Raw genomic sequence first — 16,645 nt, 5'->3', positions numbered from 1 at the left:
GCGCTGTTGCCTTGCGGCGCCTCTGCCCGCGGGCTGCTAGCCCTACCGGCCGCAAGCCTGCTGCAAGCAGGCCGCCGGCCGGCTGCTGTAGACGTAGCCCCAATGCTGCCTGCTTGCGGCTGCGCTGCACTCACGTAGATCGAGGGCTACAACTGTTACTGCCCTTTCTCGCTATTGTGTTAACGATTTTGACGTTAAAAGTTTCTTCAAAACACAACACACGCAGTTCAAAACCAATCTATCGCACAAACAACCTGGCTCTGATACCACTGTTGGGAAATCTGAGGGGCGACATCAGATGCGTAGCGGAAGAACAAGAAAAACAAAATCCCCGATTCCCAAAGAGATGTTCATCGTCGTGCGAAGATTGATGCGTAAAATCGTAAAACTGAAAAATTGCGTGTATAATAGATTGTGTTACCTAGGGAGATCGTATATCCCTGTTTCCTTACATCTCCTTAGGAGAGGGTGAAGGAGGTCAAGCGAACTCCTCTCTAGCATTGATCCACATAGCAGGGCTGCAACGATGCTCCTAAAAACTCCAAGCCTGCTCTGAGGTGGAGAGAGGAAGGAGAATAGGAGATGCAAGCAAAGGCTCTAGCCTATGAGGCTCTGAATCCCTCCTATTTATAGAGGTCCCCTATCAAACCCTAATAGATCCTCCCCTAGTGGGTATTGGATCTGCATCCAATAACCCAAGCCTTTTAGATTAGTGGATCTCTATCCAATAATCTCTCAAGGGCTCTTATTGGATCTCGTCCATGGGATCCAATAATTCAGGGGCTTATTGGATATCCAATAAGACAAGGGCTCCGTCGGATATCTCATATCCAAACCTCTACTCATCGCAATGCCAACCATATATGTGTGACCCTCTAGGCCCAATATCGAGCTGGCCGTGAGTCATACCTGTTAGAACTCCTTCTAACTCAGTGAATTATTATCTCTGTAATAATTCACTCGACTCATCGACTACGGACGTACTAGGCCACTACGCCGTAGTCCCCAGATGATACAAGGGAATCCAATCCATTGGACCTGTCTGTCCTTAGTTACCGTGTACCTATAGTCCCTCATCCATCTAATATCTCAGAGACCGTATATCGAGCATAGTGCTGTCAGACCCATACGATTTCTACTCGAGTCTCGCTCTAATCGGATTCTCCCGGAGAACTCTTTTCTCTCAACCCGAATGACCCTGGCCAGGGATTTGTCTGAGCAAGAACACATGGGATATTCCTCTCATGACGCCGAGAGTGGCTGATCCTCTATCGACACTCAATAGCCCTCGTAAGGTCGACTACCACTCCCAATGACCAGCTGTACTAGATTTGGGACAGCCAAATCTATAAGTCTGGTATCAAAGAGTGGAGCACTCATACAGGACATCCTTGGTGTCTCAAGTCTAAGGACCATATATACCACTAGGACTATGGAATCGCTATTTGACAATAAGGCATCATCAACCATCCAGCATTCCATAAGCGGATCAATCAGTGAACTCATTCTCCAATGAGCACCTGTACTGTATCCCTAGTGTCCCTACACGAGAAACTATGAGACCAGTTGCATCCATCATATGAACGGGTATACAGCACACCAGTCTATCCGGTTATCACGATGTCCCTCTCGAGTAACTTATGACCGGGATTATTTAGGATATATGTTTAAAGGTGAATCGATCTCATTTTTGTGATCTCATCACGATCCGATTCCCATTGCACAAATCCAAGGACATCACAATATATATGTGCATATATGCAATAGTTATAAAGTGATATATGCCAAAATATAATAAGCAAAAAGATTTTGTATCAAGTTACACGTGCCATCACTCATGTGATTGGCTTGTTGGGCACCTATGACTAGTATGTCCTGCCTGACCTCTTCATGTAATGCCTTTTATGCCAAGAAGTGTTTTCATTTTGAGATTCTGCCTTGGTTTTTTTTTGGCCGCATGTGCGTGTGCTTCACATGTCTTCTCCACACCCCGACCCACCTTTCTCACGGGTAGAACTTCTTTCGGTTTACTGCGTTCCAAGTTCTTGGCAGGGGGCTTCCCTCCATGGTTTTGAGTCGGTAGGTCCCCTCTTGGACCATGTCGTAGACCCGATATGGGCCTTCCCAGTTAGGCGTAAGTTTTCCCCTTACTCGGGTCGGGTCACTCACCTCTACCCTTCGGAGGATGAGGTCCTTGACTTCGATCGACCATAGGCGGACTTTACGGTTGTACACCTAGGTTGTTGCCTTCTTGTATGCCAAGGTACGCAGATGCGCCTTAGCTCTCTTTTCTTCGAGGAGGTCTAAGTATGCTCGGAGGCCCTACTCGGAAACCCTTTGTTCGTAATTGGAGGTGCGCAAGGTCGGGAACACCATCTCAGGCGGAAGGACCGCTTCAGTCCCATACGTGAGGTTGAACAGGGACTCCCCCGAGGCAGTTTTGAGAGTCATCCGCATTGCCCATAAGATACTAGGAAGCTCCTCTACCAAAGCTCCGTGCGTACCCGAGATCCTCCTCTTGAGGCCTTCCAAAATCGCCCAGTTCATTACCTCGGTTTGGCCATTGGTTTGGGGGTGTGCGACAGAGCTGAACTTCAACTGGATCCCGTATGATTGGCAATAGGCCTTGAACTTAGCGCTGTTGAATTGAGCTTCATTATCGGTGATGATAGCCTTCGGGATCCCGAACCGAGTGATTATGTTCTTCCAGCGGGGGAATTAGTGCAGTGGAAATTTTTCAGCGATTAAAACGAAAGCTACGTTCGTTCGATAAAAAAACGATTTACGTCTAAGTGCAGATTTAGAAAGTTCTGAACTTAGAAACTTGTTCGTAAGATTGCAGAAGGCAGTAAGCAGTTATGATTGAAATCAAAACGTAAACGTAAACTGAAATATGATGATCGTACGAGAAAAGCCGATTTACGTCTAAACGCAGATTCGGAAAATTCTGAACTTAGAAACTTATTTGTAAGATCGCAGAAGGCAGTAAACAGTTATGATTGAAATCAAAACGTAAACGTAAACTGAAATTTGATGATTGTACGAGGAAAGTCGATTTACGTCTAAACGCAGTTTTACGTCTAAACCTTGAAACTCGTTCGTAAAATCGCAGAGGGCAGTAAGCTATTGAGAAGTTTGCAGTGAAGGTAAAATACTCAAAGGAAATGCAAACCGAGATTTAGAGTGTTTCGGTCAATCTTGACCTACTCCACTTTTGGCTTCCTCCACCGACGAGGTCACCGACGTCAACTAGAGGCCTTCCTTCAATAGGCGAAGGCCAACCACCCTCTTACAGATTCACTCCTTTTGACGGGCTTAGGAGACAACCCTTACAGAAGTTTTCTCTCCTCTCTTTACAACTCAAACTTGAAGAATAGAAAGAGGAGAACTAGCAGTTTTGAGCTCTAAGAAACACAGAAAGACAGCAAGATTTCGAGTGTGTGTTCTGTGCTTTCAGTGCTGAATGGGTGGGGTATTTATAGGCCCCAACCCAGTTCAAATTTGGAGCTCAAATCTGTCAATTCCCTGAATTCCGGGATCAGGCGGTTGCACCTCCTGACTGGGGCGGTTGCACCGCCTGGCAGAGCTCGAAGACTGAGCCTCTGGGCGGTGCCACCTCTGTCAGGGGCGGTTGCACCTCTCTGCCAGAGCTCGAAGGCCGAGCTCAGGCGGTTGCACCGCTTGACTGGATAGGTTGCACCGCCTGGCAGAGCTCGAAACTTGAGCTCTGGCGGTGCTACCTCTTGACAGAAGAGGTTGCACCGCCCAGTCTTGCTCGGAGACTGAGCCCGGGGCGGTGCCACCTCTTGGCTGGGGCGGTTGCACCGCCCAATCTCGCTAGGAGACATAGCCTGGGCGGTGCTACCTCCCTACCTGGGTGGTTGCACCTCCCACAGCAACCTGGGTCCGAATGGGTTGATCCATTCGGCCCAATTTGAGTTCTTCAGGGGCCCAATTGCCCCAAGATTAAGCTAATGGGATCACCTCCCATTTCTAACTTAATTAATGTGCTAACTACGATTATTTCCTAAGACAAATTCTGCAGCTTGTTCCGGTGCGTCAATCGCTTCTTCCGGCGAGTTTCCGGCGAACTTCCGTCGATCATCCGACGAACCCTCGGTGATGCTCCTGCGGACTTCCGGCGAACTCCTGGACTTGCGACAATCCACTTGGCAAGTTCCGATGAGCTCCTTTGGCAAGCTTCTGGACTTCTCGGATTTGTTCCCGCAGAACCTCCGACGACTGTCTGAACTTCCGTCGAGCTCTCGAACTCCCAACGTGATCATTGTCATGACTCCGGCGCAACTCCTGCTGCATGTTTTACTTTCATCATAGTCAATCCTGCACACTTATCTCAACACATACATTAGACAACAAATGACAATTGACTTCATCATCAAAATCCGAGATTCAACACCGACGACTGTCCGAACTTCCGTCGAACTCTCAAACTCCCAACGTGATCATTGTCTTGACTTTGGCGCAACTCCTACTGCATGTCTCACTTTCATCGTAGTTAATCCTGCACACTTATCTCAACATATAGATTAGATAACAAATGATAATTGATCATCAAAATCCGAGATTCAACACACCCATCCATAGCTAAGGATCTACATAGCTCCCATTCTAAAGAGCTAGCAAGGTGGGCGGCCAAGTTGCTCGTCTGGGTAAGTGGTGGCTTCTTTTTCCTATTTGACCCCTTTTTGCCCGGGTGTTAACACCGACCTTCACACAGAGTCAACACTATGGCATGGCGTTGGTCGACCGGTTCCTTGATGCCGAGCGCATGATTGGGCGCTAGTTGGAGGTCGACGCCGCCCGCGGGTGGGGTTTCAAAGGTCGTTGTCGTTGCCGCGGCCGAGGAGCGCGCCTCGGCACTGGGTGAGGAGGTGGCTCATTTGAAGATTGAGCTGGAAGAAAGCCGGTCACACATCCAATCATTGGATGACGAGCTACTGACCCTTTCCCATGACGTCGAGACCGCTAGGTCGGTTGCCTGGGGCGCCGAGGAGGACCTGAAGGAGGAGCGGCTGGGGCTACCCAAAAGGATTGAGGAGGTGATCGTAGGGCATAAGGCATTTGCCGATTTCGAACATGGCCTGGTGCAGTCGAGACAGGCCACGTACGAGTACAGGTACCAGGTGGCATGCGCTCGCTTCCGGGCAAAGTACCCGGACCTGGAGTTTGAGTCGAATTCCTTTGCCGACAATCTGGCAGACTAGAACGTCGATATGCCGATGAGCATCCCCTTCGATGATGGCCTCGAGACTCCACCCAACCCCCCCGTGTTTCCCCTCCTCCGATGATGGATCCACCTTTTTTGCTAATCGGGTTTGGGGGCTGTCCTGTTGGGAAATCTTTGGGGCGACATCAGATGCACAGCGGAAGAACAAGAAAAATAAAATTCCCGATTCCCAAAGAGATGTTCGTCGTCGTGTGAAGATTGGTGCGCAAAATTCGCGAAACTGAAAAACTGCATATAGAAAAGATTGTGTTACCTAGGGAGATTGTATATCCCTGTTTCCTTACAGATCCTTAGGAGAGGGTGAAGGAGGCTAAGCGTCCTCCTCTCTAGCGGTGATCACACAGCAAGGCCGCAACGACGCTCCTCAAAACTCCAAGCCTGCTTTGAGGTGGAGAGGGGAAGGAGAATAGGAGAGGCAAGCAAAAGCTCTAGCCTATGAGGCTCTGAATCCCTCCTATTTATAGAGGTCCCCTGTCAAACCCTAATAGATCCTCCCCTAGTGGGTATTGGATCTGCATCCAATAACCCAAGCCTTTTAGATTTGTGGATCTCTATCCAATAATCTCTCAAGGGCTCTTATTGGATCTCATCTATGGGATCCAATAATTCAGGGGCTTATTTGATATCCAATAAGACAAGGGCTCCATCAGATATCTCATATCTGAACCTCTACTCATCGTAATGTCTACCATATGTGTGTGTCCCTCTAGGCCCAATATCGAGCTGGCCGTGAGTCATACCTGTCAGAACTCCTTCTAACTCAGTAAATTATTATCTTTGTAATAATTCACTCGACTCATCGACTACGGACATGTTGGGAAATCATGGGGGCGACATCACATGCGCAGCGAAAGAACAAGAAAATAAAATCCCCGATTCCCAAAAAGATATTCGTCGTCGTGCGAAGATTGGTGCGCAAAAATCCACGAAACATGAAACTACGTATAGAGTAGATTGTGTTACCTAGGGAGATCGTATATCCCTGTTTCCTTGCAGATCCTTAGGAGAGGGTGAAGGAGGTCAAGCGTCCTCCTCTCTAGCGGTGATCCACACAGCAGGGTTGCGACGACGCTCCTCAAAACTCCAGGCCTGCTCTGAGGTGGAGAGGGAGAGGAGAATAGGAAAGACAAGCAAAGACTCTAGCCTATGAGGCTCTGAATCCCTCCTATTTATAGAGGTCCCTTGTCAAACCCTAATGGGTCCTCCCCTAGTGGGTATTGGATCTGCATCCAATAAGACAAGGGCTCCGTCGGATATCTCATATCCGAACCTCTACTCATCGCAATGCCTACCATATGTGTGTGACCCTCTAGGCCCAATATCGAGCTGGCCGTGAGTCATACCTGTCAGAACTCCTTCTAACTCAGTGAATTATTATCTCTATAATAATTCACTTGACTCATCGACTACGGAAGTACTAGGCCACTACGCCGTAGTCACCAGACGATACAGGGGAATCCAATCCATTGGACCTGTCTGTCCTCAGTTACCATGTACCTATAATCCCTCATCCATCTAATATCCCAGAGACCATATATCGAGCATGGTGCTGTCAGACACATAGGTTTCTACTCGAGTCTCGCTCTAATCGGATTCTCCCGGAGAACTCTTTCTCTCTCAACCCGAATGACCCTGGCTAGGGATTTGTCTGAGCAAGAACACATGGGATATTCCTCTCATGACGCCGAGAGTGGATGATTCTCTATCGACACTCAATAGCCCTCGTAAGGTCGACTACCACTCCCAATGACCAGCTGTACTAGATCTGGGACAGCCAAACCTATAAGTCTGGTATCAAAGAGTGGAGCACTCATACAGGACATCCTTGGTGTCTCAAGTCTAAGGACCAGATACACCACTAGGACTACGGAATCGCTGTCTGACAATAAGGCATCATCAACCATCCAGCATTCCGTAAGCGGATCAATCAGTGAACTCATTCTCCAATGAGCACCTGTACTGTATCCCTAGTGTCCCTACACGAGCAGCTATGAGACCAACTGCATCCATCATATGGACGGGTATACAGCACACCAGTCTATCCGGTTATCACGATGTCCCTCTCGAGTAACCTATGACTGGGATTATTTAGGATATGTGTTTAAAGGTGAATCGATCTCATTATCGTGATCTCATCACGATCCGATTCCCATTACACAAATCCAAGGACATCACAATATATATATGCACATATGCAATAGTTATAAAGTGATATACGCCAAAATATAATAAGCAAAAAGATTCTGTATCAAGTCACACGTGCCATCACTCACGTGATTGGCTTGCTGGACACCTATGACTAGCAGGACGTACTAGGCCACTACACCGTAGTCCCCAGACGATACAGGGGAATCCAATCTATTGGACCTGTCAGTCCTCATTTACCATGTACTTATAGTCCCTCATCCATCTAATATCCCAGAGACCATATATCGGGCATGGTATTGTCAGACCCATACGGTTTCTACTTGAGTATCGCTCTAATCGGATTCTACTGGAGAACTCTTTTCTCTCAACCCGAATGACCCTGGCCAAGGATTTGTTTGAGCAAGAACACATGGGATATTCCTCTCATGACGCCAAGAGTGGATGATCCTTTATCGACACTTAATAGCCCTCATAAGGTCGACTACCACTCTCAATGACCAGCTGTACTAGATCTGGGACAACCAAACCTATAAGTCTAGTATCAAAGAGTGGAGCACTCATACAGGACATCCTTGGTGTCTCAAGTCTAAGGACCAGATATACCACCAGGACTACGGAATCGCTGTTTGACAATAAGGCATCATTAACCATCCAGCATTTCGTAAGCGGATCAATCAGTGAACTCATTCTCCAATGAGCACCTGTACTGTATCCCTAGTGTCCCTACACGAGCAGCTATGAGACCAGCTGCATCCATCATATGGATGGGTATACAGCACACTAGTCTGTCCTGTTATCACGATATCCCTCTCGAGTAACCTATGACCGAGATTATTTAGTATATGTGCTTAAAGGTGAATCGATCTCATTTTCGTGATCTCATCACGATCCAATTCCCATTGCACAAATCCAAGGACATCACAATATATATGTGCATATATACAATAGTTATAAAGTGATATATGCCAAAATATAATAAGTAAAAAGATTCTGTATCAAATCACATGTGCCATCAATCACGTGATTGGCTTGCTGGGCACCTATGACTAGCAATCTCCCACTTGACCTAAAGCCAATCACCTATGTGTATGATCCCTATCAGACCCCTGTGACGCTCAAAGATAATCTGAGATAACAACTTTGTTAGTGGATCTGCAATGTTATCTTTGGATGGAACTCTTTCCACTGCTACATCTCCTCGGGTTACGATCTCTCTGATAAGGTGGAACCTCCTCAGAACATGCTTAGATTTCTGATGAGACCTAGGTTCCTTCGCTTGAGCAATCGCCCCATTGTTGTCGCAATATAAGGAGATCGGCTCCTCGCTACTCGGCACAACTCCCAAATCTGTGATAAACTTCTTCACCCAGACTCCCTCCTTTGCTGCATCTGATACAGTAATCTACTCTACCTCTATGGTCGAGTCAGCAGTAGTATCTTGCTTGAAACTCTTCCAGCACACTACTCCTCCATTCAAGGTATACATATACCCTGAATTCGACTTGCTATCATCGACATGAGACTGAAAACTTGAGTATGTGTAGCCTTCAACCTTAAGGCTACTACCTCCATATACTAGTAAAAGATCCTTAGTCCTTCTCAAGTACTTAAGGATATACTTTACTGCTTTCCAGTGCTCCAAGCCTGGATCCGCCTGATACCTGCTCGTGACACTCAGAGCATGTACTATATCAGGCCTAGTACATAGCATGACATACATGATAGACCCTATTGCTGAGGCATAAGGTATCATATCCATGTTCGCCCTTTCTTCTAGAGTCTTTGGGAACATACTCGTAGAAAGCGATATCCCATGTCTCATCGGTATGAGATCTCTCTTGGAATTTTCCATGCCAAACCTTTTGACAATGGTTTCTATATACCTAGACTGGGACAAGCCAAGCATCATCTTAGATCTATCTCTATAGATTCTAATCCCCAAGATATAGGATGCTTCCCTTAAGTCATTCATGGAGAAGTGTCCTTTACTGTGGATAGCATTCCTACGTCATTCCCAATGATCAGGATGTCATCCACATATAACACCAAAAAGGTGATAGCGCTCCCACTTACCTTCCTGTATACACAAGGCTCATCTTCATTCTTAATGAAGTCATAAGATCTGATTGCCTCATCAAATCTTATGTTCCAACTTCGGGAAGCTTGCTTTAGTCCGTAAATGGATCTAAGCAACCTACACACCTTATCTGAGCAGTTCTTGGACACGTATCCCTCAGGTTGCATCATATACAGCTCCTCCTCGAGGTTCCCATTGAGGAATGCGATTTTCACATCCATCTGTCAGAACTCATAATCATAGTGTGCTGCAATAGTCAATAGAATTCTGATGGATTTTAGCATTGCTACGGGTGAGAAGGTTTCATCGTAGTCAACACATTGTCTTTAACGATACCCCTTAGCCACTAGCCTTGCTTTATAGGTCTCTACCTTTCCATCTACTCTGATCTTTTTCTTAAAGATCCACTTGCAACCGATGGGTACAATACCTTCGAGTGCATCAACTAGGTTCCAAACCTTGTTGGAGTACATAGAATCCATCAGAATTCATGGCTTCTTGCCACTTCCCGGAGTCTATACTAATAATAGCCTCCTTGTAGGTCTAAGGATCAATATCCTCAATATCCTCTTCTCTAATATGTCCCACATATCTCTCAGGAGGATGAGATACTCTATCAGACCTACGCAAAGTTGAAACTTGTGTATTAGGTACCTGAACAAACTCGGGCTATAGAGTGGTACTTGAGTTTGGTTCTCCAACCTCGCTCAACTCTATCATTCTCCCACTATCTCCGCCAAGAATGTGTTCCTTCTCAAGGAACATTGCTCTCTTAGTTACAAAGACCTTTTGGTCCTCGAGATGATAGAAATAATACCCACAAGTTTCCTTGGGGTATCCCACAAATTTGCATCGCTCTGTCCTTGATTCTAACTTATCGGGGTTGTGTCTTTTAAGGTGGGAAAGGCAGCTCCAAATCTTAACAACCTTAAAATCAGGCTTCTTCCCTTTCCATATCTCGTATGGTGTAGACACTACCGACTTAGTTAGAACTCTGTTCAGAAGGTAAGCTGCGGTTTCTAGGACATATCCCCGGAATGAGATGGGTAGGTCAGCGAAACTCATCATGGACCGTACCATGTCTAATAGCATACGATTTCTCCTTTCAGAGACACCATTGAGCTGAGGTGTATAAGGAGGTGTCTATTGGGATAATATCCTATGATCTTTAAGGAACTAAGTAAACTCTGTACTTAAGTACTCACCTCCTCGATTTGATCAAAGAGTTTTGATACTCTTTCCAGTCTGGTTCTCCACCTCATTCTTATACTCTCTGAATTTCTCAAAGGCCTCGGACTTGTACTTCATTAAGTACACATATCCATTCCTTGAGAAATCATCAGTAAAGGTAATGAAGTAGGAGTAACCACTAATGGCATGAGTTGACATAGGTCCAGATACATCACTATGTATGAGTTCCAATAGCTCAGTGACTCTCTCCAATTCTACTAAATGGAGAGTTGGTCAGTTTTCCACGAAGGCAAGGCTCACAAGTTGCATATGACACATAGTCGAATGGATCTAGATATCCATCATTTAGCAACTTTTGAATCCTTCTTTCATGGATGTGACCTAGCTTACAATGCCATAGGTATGCACTGTTCATCTCATCTCGTTTCCTCTTGGACACATTTATATTTATGATATGTGGAGTAGTGTCTAACATAAATAAACCATTATGCAATGTTCCTTTCGTGATGATCTTATCATCTAATAATATCGAACAACCATTATTCTCAAAAACTAATTTATATCTACTAACTATCAAACATGAAATGGAGATAATGTTTTTGATAATAGAATGAACAAAATAACATGCATCTAATGCAATAAAAGCTCCACCAGGTAGATGTAGGGCGACATCGCCAATAGCTACTATAGCAATTTTTGCTCCATTACCCATCTTGAGGTCCATCTCACCTCTCTCTAGTCTCCTAGGCCTTGCTAGAACCTGCAACGAATTGCATATATGATAAGCACTACCGGTATCCAATACCCATGTGTTATCATAAGAGTATGATAAATGGAGACTGATCATGAGTGTACCTGAAGCTTCATCAAGCTTTTGTTTCGCTCTTTCTGCAAGGTACTCTTTGCAGTTCCTCTTCCAGTGCCTATCTTTGCCATAGTGGAAGCACTAGCCCTTGTCCTTTGCTGGGTCTTTCTTAGCAACCTTTGCTTTACCTGGTCTGCCCTTGCCCTTTCCTCATGTGATTACAACTTAATCTTAGGCATGTAGGCCCGACAATAAACGAGAAATATAATGGAGGCTCGCAGACCCCAATAATAATAATCACAAGTACATACATCACACGGTCCATGATCATCCGTCCATACATCATACATCACATTATAATTAATCATCATCATGTAGGACTACTAGATAATGATAAAAATAATAATCAAACTAAACCTTTTAATTAATTAGTATTTTATGAAATCAGGGACATATAGGGAATTTTTGAATTCATAAGGGTATTTTCATAATTTGGATAAAAGGACAGAATTTGAATTTATGAAATTCACAGGGGTAAAACTATCTTTTTGCCCAAGAATGCCCTAATGCCCTACTCCCCTACTGTCACCGTCGCTACCCTACTGGCGGTGACCTGTGCGGTGGGGCGAGGGCGCTACCCTCGCTTGTAGGCGGCACGCCCGCTGGTGGCGCTACCACTGCAGGTGGGCGCCCTCGCGGGCGGTTCTACCGGCGGGGCAGCGCCCACAAGCGGTGCTGCCCCTACGGGCGCCGCCGCCTCCGCGGGCGGTTCTGCCTGCGGGGCAATGCCCGCAAGCGGCGCTGTCCCCCCGGGCGGCCGCCCTTGCAGGGGGGTTTCGCCCGCGGGAGCAACGGCGGTAGGCGCTGTTGCCTTGCGGCGCCTCTGCCCGCGGGCTGCTAGCCCTACCGGCCGCAAGCCTGCTGCAAGCAGGCCGCCGGCCGGCTGCTGTAGACGTAGCCCCAATGCTGCCTGCTTGCGGCTGCGCTGCACTCACGTAGATCGAGGGCTACAACTGTTACTGCCCTTTCTCGCTATTGTGTTAACGATTTTGACGTTAAAAGTTTCTTCAAAACACAACACACGCAGTTCAAAACCAATCTATCGCACAAACAACCTGGCTCTGATACCACTGTTGGGAAATCTGAGGGGCGACATCAGATGCGTAGCGGAAGAACAAGAAAAACAAAATCCCCGATTCCCAAAGAGATGTTCATCGTCGTGCGAAGATTGATGCGTAAAATCGTAAAACTGAAAAACTGCGTGTATAATAGATTGTGTTACCTAGGGAGATCGTATATCCCTGTTTCCTTACATCTCCTTAGGAGAGGGTGAAGGAGGTCAAGCGAACTCCTCTCTAGCATTGATCCACATAGCAGGGCTGCAACGATGCTCCTAAAAACTCCAAGCCTGCTCTGAGGTGGAGAGAGGAAGGAGAATAGGAGATGCAAGCAAAGGCTCTAGCCTATGAGGCTCTGAATCCCTCCTATTTATAGAGGTCCCCTATCAAACCCTAATAGATCCTCCCCTAGTGGGTATTGGATCTGCATCCAATAACCCAAGCCTTTTAGATTAGTGGATCTCTATCCAATAATCTCTCAAGGGCTCTTATTGGATCTCGTCCATGGGATCCAATAATTCAGGGGCTTATTGGATATCCAATAAGACAAGGGCTCCGTCGGATATCTCATATCCAAACCTCTACTCATCGCAATGCCAACCATATATGTGTGACCCTCTAGGCCCAATATCGAGCTGGCCGTGAGTCATACCTGTTAGAACTCCTTCTAACTCAGTGAATTATTATCTCTGTAATAATTCACTCGACTCATCGACTACGGACGTACTAGGCCACTACGCCGTAGTCCCCAGATGATACAAGGGAATCCAATCCATTGGACCTGTCTGTCCTTAGTTACCGTGTACCTATAGTCCCTCATCCATCTAATATCTCAGAGACCGTATATCGAGCATAGTGCTGTCAGACCCATACGATTTCTACTCGAGTCTCGCTCTAATCGGATTCTCCCGGAGAACTCTTTTCTCTCAACCCGAATGACCCTGGCCAGGGATTTGTCTGAGCAAGAACACATGGGATATTCCTCTCATGACGCCGAGAGTGGCTGATCCTCTATCGACACTCAATAGCCCTCGTAAGGTCGACTACCACTCCCAATGACCAGCTGTACTAGATTTGGGACAGCCAAATCTATAAGTCTGGTATCAAAGAGTGGAGCACTCATACAGGACATCCTTGGTGTCTCAAGTCTAAGGACCATATATACCACTAGGACTATGGAATCGCTATTTGACAATAAGGCATCATCAACCATCCAGCATTCCATAAGCGGATCAATCAGTGAACTCATTCTCCAATGAGCACCTGTACTGTATCCCTAGTGTCCCTACACGAGAAACTATGAGACCAGTTGCATCCATCATATGAACGGGTATACAGCACACCAGTCTATCCGGTTATCACGATGTCCCTCTCGAGTAACTTATGACCGGGATTATTTAGGATATATGTTTAAAGGTGAATCGATCTCATTTTTGTGATCTCATCACGATCCGATTCCCATTGCACAAATCCAAGGACATCACAATATATATGTGCATATATGCAATAGTTATAAAGTGATATATGCCAAAATATAATAAGCAAAAAGATTTTGTATCAAGTTACACGTGCCATCACTCATGTGATTGGCTTGTTGGGCACCTATGACTAGTATGTCCTGCCTGACCTCTTCATGTAATGCCTTTTATGCCAAGAAGTGTTTTCATTTTGAGATTCTGCCTTGGTTTTTTTTTGGCCGCATGTGCGTGTGCTTCACATGTCTTCTCCACACCCCGACCCACCTTTCTCACGGGTAGAACTTCTTTCGGTTTACTGCGTTCCAAGTTCTTGGCAGGGGGCTTCCCTCCATGGTTTTGAGTCGGTAGGTCCCCTCTTGGACCATGTCGTAGACCCGATATGGGCCTTCCCAGTTAGGCGTAAGTTTTCCCCTTGCTCGGGTCGGGTCACTCACCTCTACCCTTCGGAGGATGAGGTCCTTGACTTCGATCGACCATAGGCGGACTTTACGGTTGTACACCTAGGTTGTTGCCTTCTTGTATGCCAAGGTACGCAGATGCGCCTTAGCTCTCTTTTCTTCGAGGAGGTCTAAGTATGCTCGGAGGCCCTACTCGGAAACCCTTTGTTCGTAATTGGAGGTGCGCAAGGTCGGGAACACCATCTCAGGCGGAAGGACCGCTTCAGTCCCATACGTGAGGTTGAACAGGGACTCCCCCGAGGCAGTTTTGAGAGTCATCCGCATTGCCCATAAGATACTAGGAAGCTCCTCTACCAAAGCTCCGTGCGTACCCGAGATCCTCCTCTTGAGGCCTTCCAAAATCGCCCAGTTCATTACCTCGGTTTGGCCATTGGTTTGGGGGTGTGCGACAGAGCTGAACTTCAACTGGATCCCGTATGATTGGCAATAGGCCTTGAACTTAGCGCTGTTGAATTGAGCTTCATTATCGGTGATGATAGCCTTCGGGATCCCGAACCGAGTGATTATGTTCTTCCATGTGAAGCTTTGGACTTGCTTCTCGGTAATGGCGGCCAAGGGTTCGGCTTCGACCCACTTTATGAAGTAGTTGATGCCGATTATAAGAAAGCGCTGCTGTCCCGACATTGGAGGGAAAGGTCCAAGAAGATCAAGCCCCCATTGGGTGAAGGGCCAGGTCGCATCTATCGGGGTAAGGGGAACCGCCGACTGGTGTGGCAGTCGGGCGTGCCTCTGGCATTGTGGGCACTGCTGTACATATGACGAGGCGTCCCGGCGCATGGTTGGCCAGTAGTATCCCTTCTGAAGAATCTTGAAGGCCAAGGTTTGTCCCCTGATGTGCTCCCAACAGATCCCCTCATGGAGCTCGGCGAGGACCGTCTCAACTTCTGATGGGGGGAGGCAGCGTAAGAGAGGTTGAGAGAAGGCCCTTCGGTACAGCCTCCCACCGACGATGTAGTATTGGGCTTGGGTTCGCCTCAATCGTCTCGCGGTCGCCGGGTCGTTGGGCTACCTTCTGTCCGTCTTGAAGCGGAGGATTTCCTCCATCCAGTTAGGTAGTAGACCTGTTTTGGCGACCTCATGAGTCACCACCATCGGTGCCGTTATGGCCTCAATCGTTGGGATTGACACAAGGTCATGGGCAGAGGCCGACCTGGCTAATGCGTCGGCCCGCATGTTCTGCGCCCGAGGTATTCTAGCGATTGAGAAACGATTGAAGCGGTGGGCGAGTCGCTTCGCCTCCATAAGATATAAAGCCATCATTGGGTCGCGGGCTTCGTAGCTCCCTGTTAGAACCCTTGCAGATTCTAAACTTGGGGTTGATCTCTTTAGGGGATCGGTCTCCTTGGAACTCTATAGGGGTTCCTCCCTCCAAGTTGCTGCTCAAAGGCTGCAGAAAAGATTCATCTATTGCTTATGAAAAGAGGTGGAATACATGACTATTTATAGGGCTTCTAAACCCTAACTCCTAATAGGACTCTTAATTAAGACTCCTACTTCTAAACAACTCCTAATAGGACTCCTACTCAAGACTCATACTTCTAACCAACTCCTAATAGGACTCCTACTCAAGACTCCTATTCCTTTACAACTCCCTATTCTTCTCTAAGAAATAACCTTCTAACCCTAGCCGGCCTCTTCACCTCTTTAATAGGGGTTGGCTTAGGTAGGTTTTACATGAATGTCCCTCTCAATTAGGACTCTCCTAGCTAGAGTCCTAACAGACCCGCCCTCTTCAAATCAGCCTTGTCCTCGAGGCTGACGATTCATGAATTTTGGGAATTTGATCTTCAAGTCATCATAGTTCTCCCAAGTGGCATCTTCTGTTAGTAGGTTTGCCTACTGTATTAGCAATTCAGTAGTGTATCATCGTCGTCGAGTCACGATCTGTCGATCAATAATAGCACTTGGTTGAGTCTGAAGTTCTCCTTGGGTAGTCATATTTGGTGGGTGGCTTTGGGTTGTCTCCAAGCACCTATTTACAACTTCTGTCTGGCCGTTGGTTTGTGAGTGATATGTCGTACTCCTTTTCTTTAGTACCCTGCATATGGAATAACTTTGTCCAAAATCTGTTTGTGAAGATGCAAGTAGAATTTATCATAAGCACAATGCGTCCCTTATAGTG

The sequence above is a fragment of the Musa acuminata genome, chromosome BXJ2-6 (assembly GCF_036884655.1).
Source record: "Musa acuminata AAA Group cultivar baxijiao chromosome BXJ2-6, Cavendish_Baxijiao_AAA, whole genome shotgun sequence".
Lineage (NCBI taxonomy): Eukaryota > Viridiplantae > Streptophyta > Magnoliopsida > Zingiberales > Musaceae > Musa > Musa acuminata.
This window is presented reverse-complemented; position numbering follows the sequence as displayed.